The 6000-nt window shown below is 42.1% G+C and overlaps 5 non-coding genes across 5 annotated transcripts; 4 read left to right on the top strand and 1 right to left on the bottom strand.

Moving 5' to 3' along the window:
* The first annotated feature begins 403 nt into the window (after window positions 1-403).
* On the top strand, window positions 404-475 carry trnae-uuc (transfer RNA glutamic acid (anticodon UUC)). Its single transcript has one exon. It is a non-coding gene; the product is annotated as a tRNA-Glu (tRNA).
* Window positions 476-3360: 2885 nt separating this feature from the next.
* On the bottom strand, window positions 3361-3432 carry trnae-cuc (transfer RNA glutamic acid (anticodon CUC)). Its single transcript has one exon. It is a non-coding gene; the product is annotated as a tRNA-Glu (tRNA).
* A 163-nt stretch (window positions 3433-3595) lies between these two features.
* On the top strand, window positions 3596-3668 carry trnar-acg (transfer RNA arginine (anticodon ACG)). Its single transcript has one exon. It is a non-coding gene; the product is annotated as a tRNA-Arg (tRNA).
* Window positions 3669-4351: 683 nt separating this feature from the next.
* Window positions 4352-4423, top strand: trnae-uuc (transfer RNA glutamic acid (anticodon UUC)). The gene has a single exon. It is a non-coding gene; the product is annotated as a tRNA-Glu (tRNA).
* Window positions 4424-5878: 1455 nt separating this feature from the next.
* Window positions 5879-5966, top strand: trnay-gua (transfer RNA tyrosine (anticodon GUA)). The gene is given in 2 exon segments: window positions 5879-5915; window positions 5931-5966. It is a non-coding gene; the product is annotated as a tRNA-Tyr (tRNA).
* The last annotated feature ends 34 nt before the right edge of the window (window positions 5967-6000 follow it).

Here is a 6000-nt window from a genome sequence, read left to right as displayed (position 1 = left end):
TTTCATTATTAACCTCACAAAATGTCAATTTTGTACCTTGACACACCGATAATAGGCAGATTTTCATCTAGATAACGGTTGCAATGTGTGTTTTCAGATGCATGACACAAGTTATTTCACTTGGACAAGAGCTTAATTACCAGTTCAAGGTATCAATTCAGCAATCACAGGAATCTGCCCAAAAAAGCTGACACCCCGGGGTGAGTAAAAAAAAACAGATCCCTTGAATGCATACAACACTATATAATTCAGAAAACCGTCCTTTTGGATAATTCTTGTTTTGCCAAATTATTATCACATTGTTACAGTCGCAGACCTAAAGCAACAGGCCACTACAAGATCCTGCGCCCACACTGATCACATGTATGGAAAGTGCGCCACTGGCCAGTTTTAGGTGTCCAAATCCCATATGGTCTAGCGGTTAGGATTCCTGGTTTTCACCCAGGCGGCCCGGGTTCAACTCCCGGTATGGGAACGCATGCTTCTTTTTGCTTCCCTCCTCAAAAATCCAGCACATCTTCCTGCTCCAGAAGTGACTTTTTGGCCAGCAGTAGAGCTACAGGACCGTGATATGTCGAGGTTCTGTCTAACACTTTGCCCCTTCGATAGCTCAGCTGGTAGAGTGGAGGACTGTAGGTTGGAGTGTTGGCAATCCTTAGGTCGCTGGTCTAATGTGTTTTTTTTCTCTTCTCCAAAATCCAGAAGAAAAGGCAAATCTTCAGGCATTCTTCTTTTTTTCCAAAAAAGACATATTCTGCACACCCATTCCGATGTCTAGGGAAGACACGGACATGCTTCGGTATTGCCATTCGTCTCACAAGCACTCCGACAAGCTCGGCGATTAAAGGGGAAATAAACTGCAGGCTGGCAGCCAGTTGATTATCGAATGAACAATTTCATTGCTACTCTGTAACTGCTTCATTACTTTGAAGGGTGTAATGCCATGTTGTTTTGATGTCACGGGCTTGCCATTTTGAAGCCTTATCACTAATTGCCACCTGGACATTGAGAATAAATTGTAATCTGCATTAAACTGAACGAGCGAATAATCAGCAACTTTGCGGATTAAAAATTGGTCTCACTTTCATTATTAACCTCACAATATGTCAATTTTGTACCTTGACAGACCGAAGATAGGCAGATTTTCATCTAGATAACGGTTGCAATGTGTGTTTTCAGATGCATGACACAAGTATTTTCACCTGGACAAGAGCTTAATTACCAGTTCAAGGTATCAATTCAGCAATCACAGGATCATAATATAGATGTACTCTGTTTGACAGAAACCTGGCTAAAACCTGATGATTACATTATTTTAAATGAGTCCACCCCCCAAGATCACTGTTATAAACATGAGCCGCGTCTAAAAGGCAAAGGTGGAAGTGTTGCTTCAATTTATAACAACGTTTTCAGGATTTCTCAGAGGGCAGGCTTCAAGTATAACTCGTTTGAAGTAATGGTGCTTCATATAACATTATCCAGAGAAACAAATGTTAATGATAAATCCCCTGTTATGTTTGTACTGGCTACTGTATACAGACCACCAGGGCACCATACAGACTTTATTAAAGAGTTTGGTGATTTTACATCCGAGTTAGTTCTGGATGCAGATAAAGTTTTAATAGTTGGTGATTTTAAAATCCATGTTGATAATGAAAAAGATGCATTGGGATCAGCATTTATAGACATTCTGAACTCTATTGGGGTTAGACAACACGTTTCAGGACCTACTCATTGTCAAATATCATACTCTAGATTCAATACTGTCTCATGGAATTGATGTTGATGGTGTTGAAATTATTCAGCCAAGTGATGATATCTCAGATCATTATTTAGTTCTGTGCAAACTTCATATAGCCAAAATTGTAAATTCTACTTCTTGTTACAAGTATGGAAGAACCATCACTTCTAACACAAAAGACTGCTTTTTAAGTTATCTTCCTGATGTAACCAAATTCCTTAGCATATCCAAAACCTCAGAACAACTTGATGACGTAACAGAAACTATGGACTCTCTCTTTTCTAGCACTTTAAATAAAGTTGCTCCTTTACGCTTAAGGAAGGTTAAGGAAAACAGTTTGACACCATGGTATAATGAGCATACTCGCACCCTAAAGAGAGCAGCCCGAAAAATGGAGCGCAGCTGGAGGAAAACAAAACTAGAGGTATTTCGTATTGCTTGGCGGGAAAGTAACATATCCTACAGAAAATCATTAAAGACTGCTAGATCCGATTACTTTTCTTCTCTTTTAGAAGAAAACAAACATAACCCCAGGTATTTATTCAATACAGTGGCTAAATTAAAAAAAATAAAGCCTCAACAAGTGTTGACATTTCCCAACACCACAGCAGTAATGACTTTATGAACTACTTTACTTCTAAAATCGATACTATTAGAGATAAAATTGCAACCATTCAGCCGTCAGCTACAGTATCACATCAGACAGTGCACTATAGACCCCCTGAGGAACAGTTCCACTCATTCTCTACCATAGGAGAGGAAGAATTGTATAAACTTGTTAAATCATCTAAACCAACAACATGTATGTTAGACCCTATACCATCTAAGCTCCTAAAAGAGGTGCTTCCAGAAGTCATAGATCCTCTTCTGACTATTATTAATTCCTCATTGTCATTAGGATATGTCCCCAAAACCTTCAAACTGGATGTTATTAAGCCTCTCATCAAAAAACCACAACTTGACCCCAAAGAACTAGTTAATTATAGACCAATCTCGAATCTCCCTTTTCTGTCCAAGATACTAGAAAAGGTGGTATCCTCACAATTATATTCCTTCTTAGAGAAAAATGGTATATGTGAGGATTTCCAGTCAGGATTTAGACCGTATCATAGTACTGAGACTGCTCTCCTTAGAGTTACAAATGATCTGCTCTTATCATCTGATCGTGGGTGTATCTCTCTATTAGTTTTATTGGATCTTAGTGCTGTGTTTGACACAATTGACCACAACACTCTTTTGCATAGACTTAAACACTTTGTTGGCATCAGTGGAAGTGCATTAGCATGGTTTAAATCGTACTTATATGACCGCCATCAGTTCGTAGCAGTGAATGAAGATGTATCCTATCGATCACAAGTGCAGTATGGAGTACCTCAAGGCAAAAATACAGCACATCTTCCTGCCCCAGATGTCGAGGTTCTGTCTAACACTTTGCCCCTTCGATAGCTCAGCTGGTAAAGTGGAGGACTGTAGGTTGGAGTCTTGGCAATCCTTAGGTTGCCGGCTCGAAGGAGGTCTTTTTTTCAAGTGCTCACCATTTTTTCTGGTTTGGAGCTGGCTTTCTCGCAGCTGTTAGCAGAGCTTGAATTCGCAGTCCACAATTGGAAGCCAAAAGAGCTTTCCCTGACCGGGAATCGAACCCAGGCCACGGCGGTGAGAGCGCCGAATCCTAACCACTAGACCAACAGGGAGGGGCTGGTGGGCTGGTGGGCTGTTGTGCTGGTGGGCTGATGTGCTGGTGGGCTGTTGGGCTTACCTCCTGAAAACAAGGTGAGAATAAGCAGACAGCAATGCTTGCCACTTTCACATCTAAAACCAAAAACTCTGTAGCAATCAGGGGTTTTTACTATTGGTGGGCCAGTGGCGCAATGGATAATGCGTCTGACTACGGATCAGAAGATTCTAGGTTTGACTCCTAGCTGGCTCGCTCTGTGCTTGTTTTTCTCCGGCTTGTTTTGTTGTTTTGTTTTTTTTCTCTTCTCCAAAATCCAGAAGAAAAGGCAAATCTTCAGGCATTCTTCTTTTTTCCCAAAAAAGACATATTCTGCACACCCTTTACGATGTCTAGGGAAGACACGGACATGCTTTGGTATTGCCATTCGTCTCACAAGCACTCCGACAAGCTCGGCGATTAAAGGGGAAATAAACTGCATGCTGGCAGCCAGTTGATTTTCGAATGAACACTTTCATCGCTACTCTGTAACTGCTTCATTACTTTGAAGGGTGTAATGCCATGTTTTTTTGATGTCACGGGTTTGCCATTTTGAAGCCTTATCACTAATTGCCACCTGGACATTGAGAATAAATTGTAATCTGCATTAAACTGAATGGGCGAATAATCAGCAACTTTGAGGATAAAAAATTGGTCTCACTTTCATTATTAACCTCACAATATGTCAATTTTGTACCTTGACAGACCGATGATAGGCAGATTTTCATCTAGATAACGGTTGCAATGTGTGTTTTCAGATGCATGACACAAGTATTTTCACCTGGACAAAAGCTTAATTACCAGTCACAGACCTAAAGCAACAGGCCACTACAAGATCCTGCGCCCACACTGACCACATGTATGGAAAGTGCGCCACTGGCCAGTTTAAGGTGTCCAAATCCCATATGGTCTAGTGGTTAGGATTCCTAGTTTTCACCCAGGCGGCCCGGGTTCGACTCCCAGTATGGGAACGCATGATTCTTTTTGCTTCCCTCCTCAAAAATCCAGCACATCTTCCTGTACCAGATGTCGAGGTTCTGTCTAACACTTTGCCCCTTCGATAGCTTAGCTGGTAGAGTGGAGAACTGTAGGTTGGAGTGTTGGCAATCCTTAGGTCGCTGGTTCGACTCCGGCTCGAAGGAGGTCTTTTTTTCAAGTGCTCACCATTTTTTTTGGTTTGGAGCTGGCTCTCTAGCAGCTGTTAGCAGAGCTTGAATTCGCAGTCCACAATTGGAAGCCAAAAGAGCTTTCCCTGACCAGGAATCTAACACAGGCCGCGGCGGTGAGAGCGCCGAATCCTAACCACTAGACCACCAGGGAGGGGCTGTTCTTTGACTACGGATCAGAAGATTCTAGGTTCGACTCCTGGCTGGCTCGCTCTGTGCATGTTTTTCTCCGGCTTATTTTGTTGTTGTGTTTTTTTTCTCTTCTCCAAAATCCAGAAGAAAAGGCAAATCTTCAGGCATTCTTCTTTTTTTCCAAAAAAGACATATTCTGCAGACCCTTTCCGATGTCTAGGGAAGACACGGACATGCTTCGGTATTGCCATTCGTCTCACAAGCACTCCGACAAGCTCGGCGATTATAGGGGAAATAAACTGCAGGCTGGCAGCCAGTTGATTTTCGAATGAACAATTTCATCGCTACTCTGTAACTGCTTCATTACTTTGAAGGGTATAATGCCATGTGGTTTTGACGTCATGGGCTTGCCATTTTGAAGCCTTATCACTAATTGCCACCTGGACATTTAGAATAAGTTGTAAACTGAGTTAAACTGAAGGAGCGAATAATCAGCAACTTTGCCGATTAAATATTGGTCTCACTTTCATTGTTACCCTCACAATGTCATTTTTGTACCTTGACAGAGTGACGATAGGCAGTTTTTCCTCTAGATAACGGTTGCCGTGTGTGTCTTCAAATGGATGACACAAGTATTTTCACCTGGAAAAGAGCTTAATTACCAGTTCGAGGTATCAATTCAGCAATCACAGGAATCTGCCCAAATAAACTGAACTCCCAGGCTGAGTAAAAAAAAAACAGATCCCTTGAATGCATACAACACTATATAATTCAGAAAACCGTCCTTTTGGATAATTCTTGTTTTGCCAAATTATTATCACATTGTTACAGTCGCAGACCTAAAGCAACAGGCCACTACAAGATCCTGCGCCCACACTGACCACATGTATGGAAAGTGCGCCAGAAGCCAATGGCCAGTTTAAGGTTTCCAAATCCCATATGGTCTAGCGCTTAGGATTCCTGGTTTTCACCCAGGTGGCCCAGGTCTGACTCCCGGTATGGGAACGCATGCTCCTTTTTGATTCCCTCCTCAAAAATCCAGCACATCTTCCTGCACCAGAAGTGACTTTTTGGCCAGCAGTAGAGCTACAAGACCGTGATATGTCGAGGTTCTGTCTAACACATGCCCCTTCGATAGCTCAGCTGGTAGAGCGGAGGACTGTAGGTTGGAGTGTTGGCAATCCTTAGGTCGCTGGTTCGACTCCGGCTCGAAGGAGGTCTTTTTTTCAAGTGCTCACCATTTTTTTGGT

Source organism: Carassius carassius, chromosome 38 (genome assembly GCF_963082965.1).
Source record: "Carassius carassius chromosome 38, fCarCar2.1, whole genome shotgun sequence".
Lineage (NCBI taxonomy): Eukaryota > Metazoa > Chordata > Actinopteri > Cypriniformes > Cyprinidae > Carassius > Carassius carassius.
This window is presented reverse-complemented; position numbering and strand designations above follow the sequence as displayed.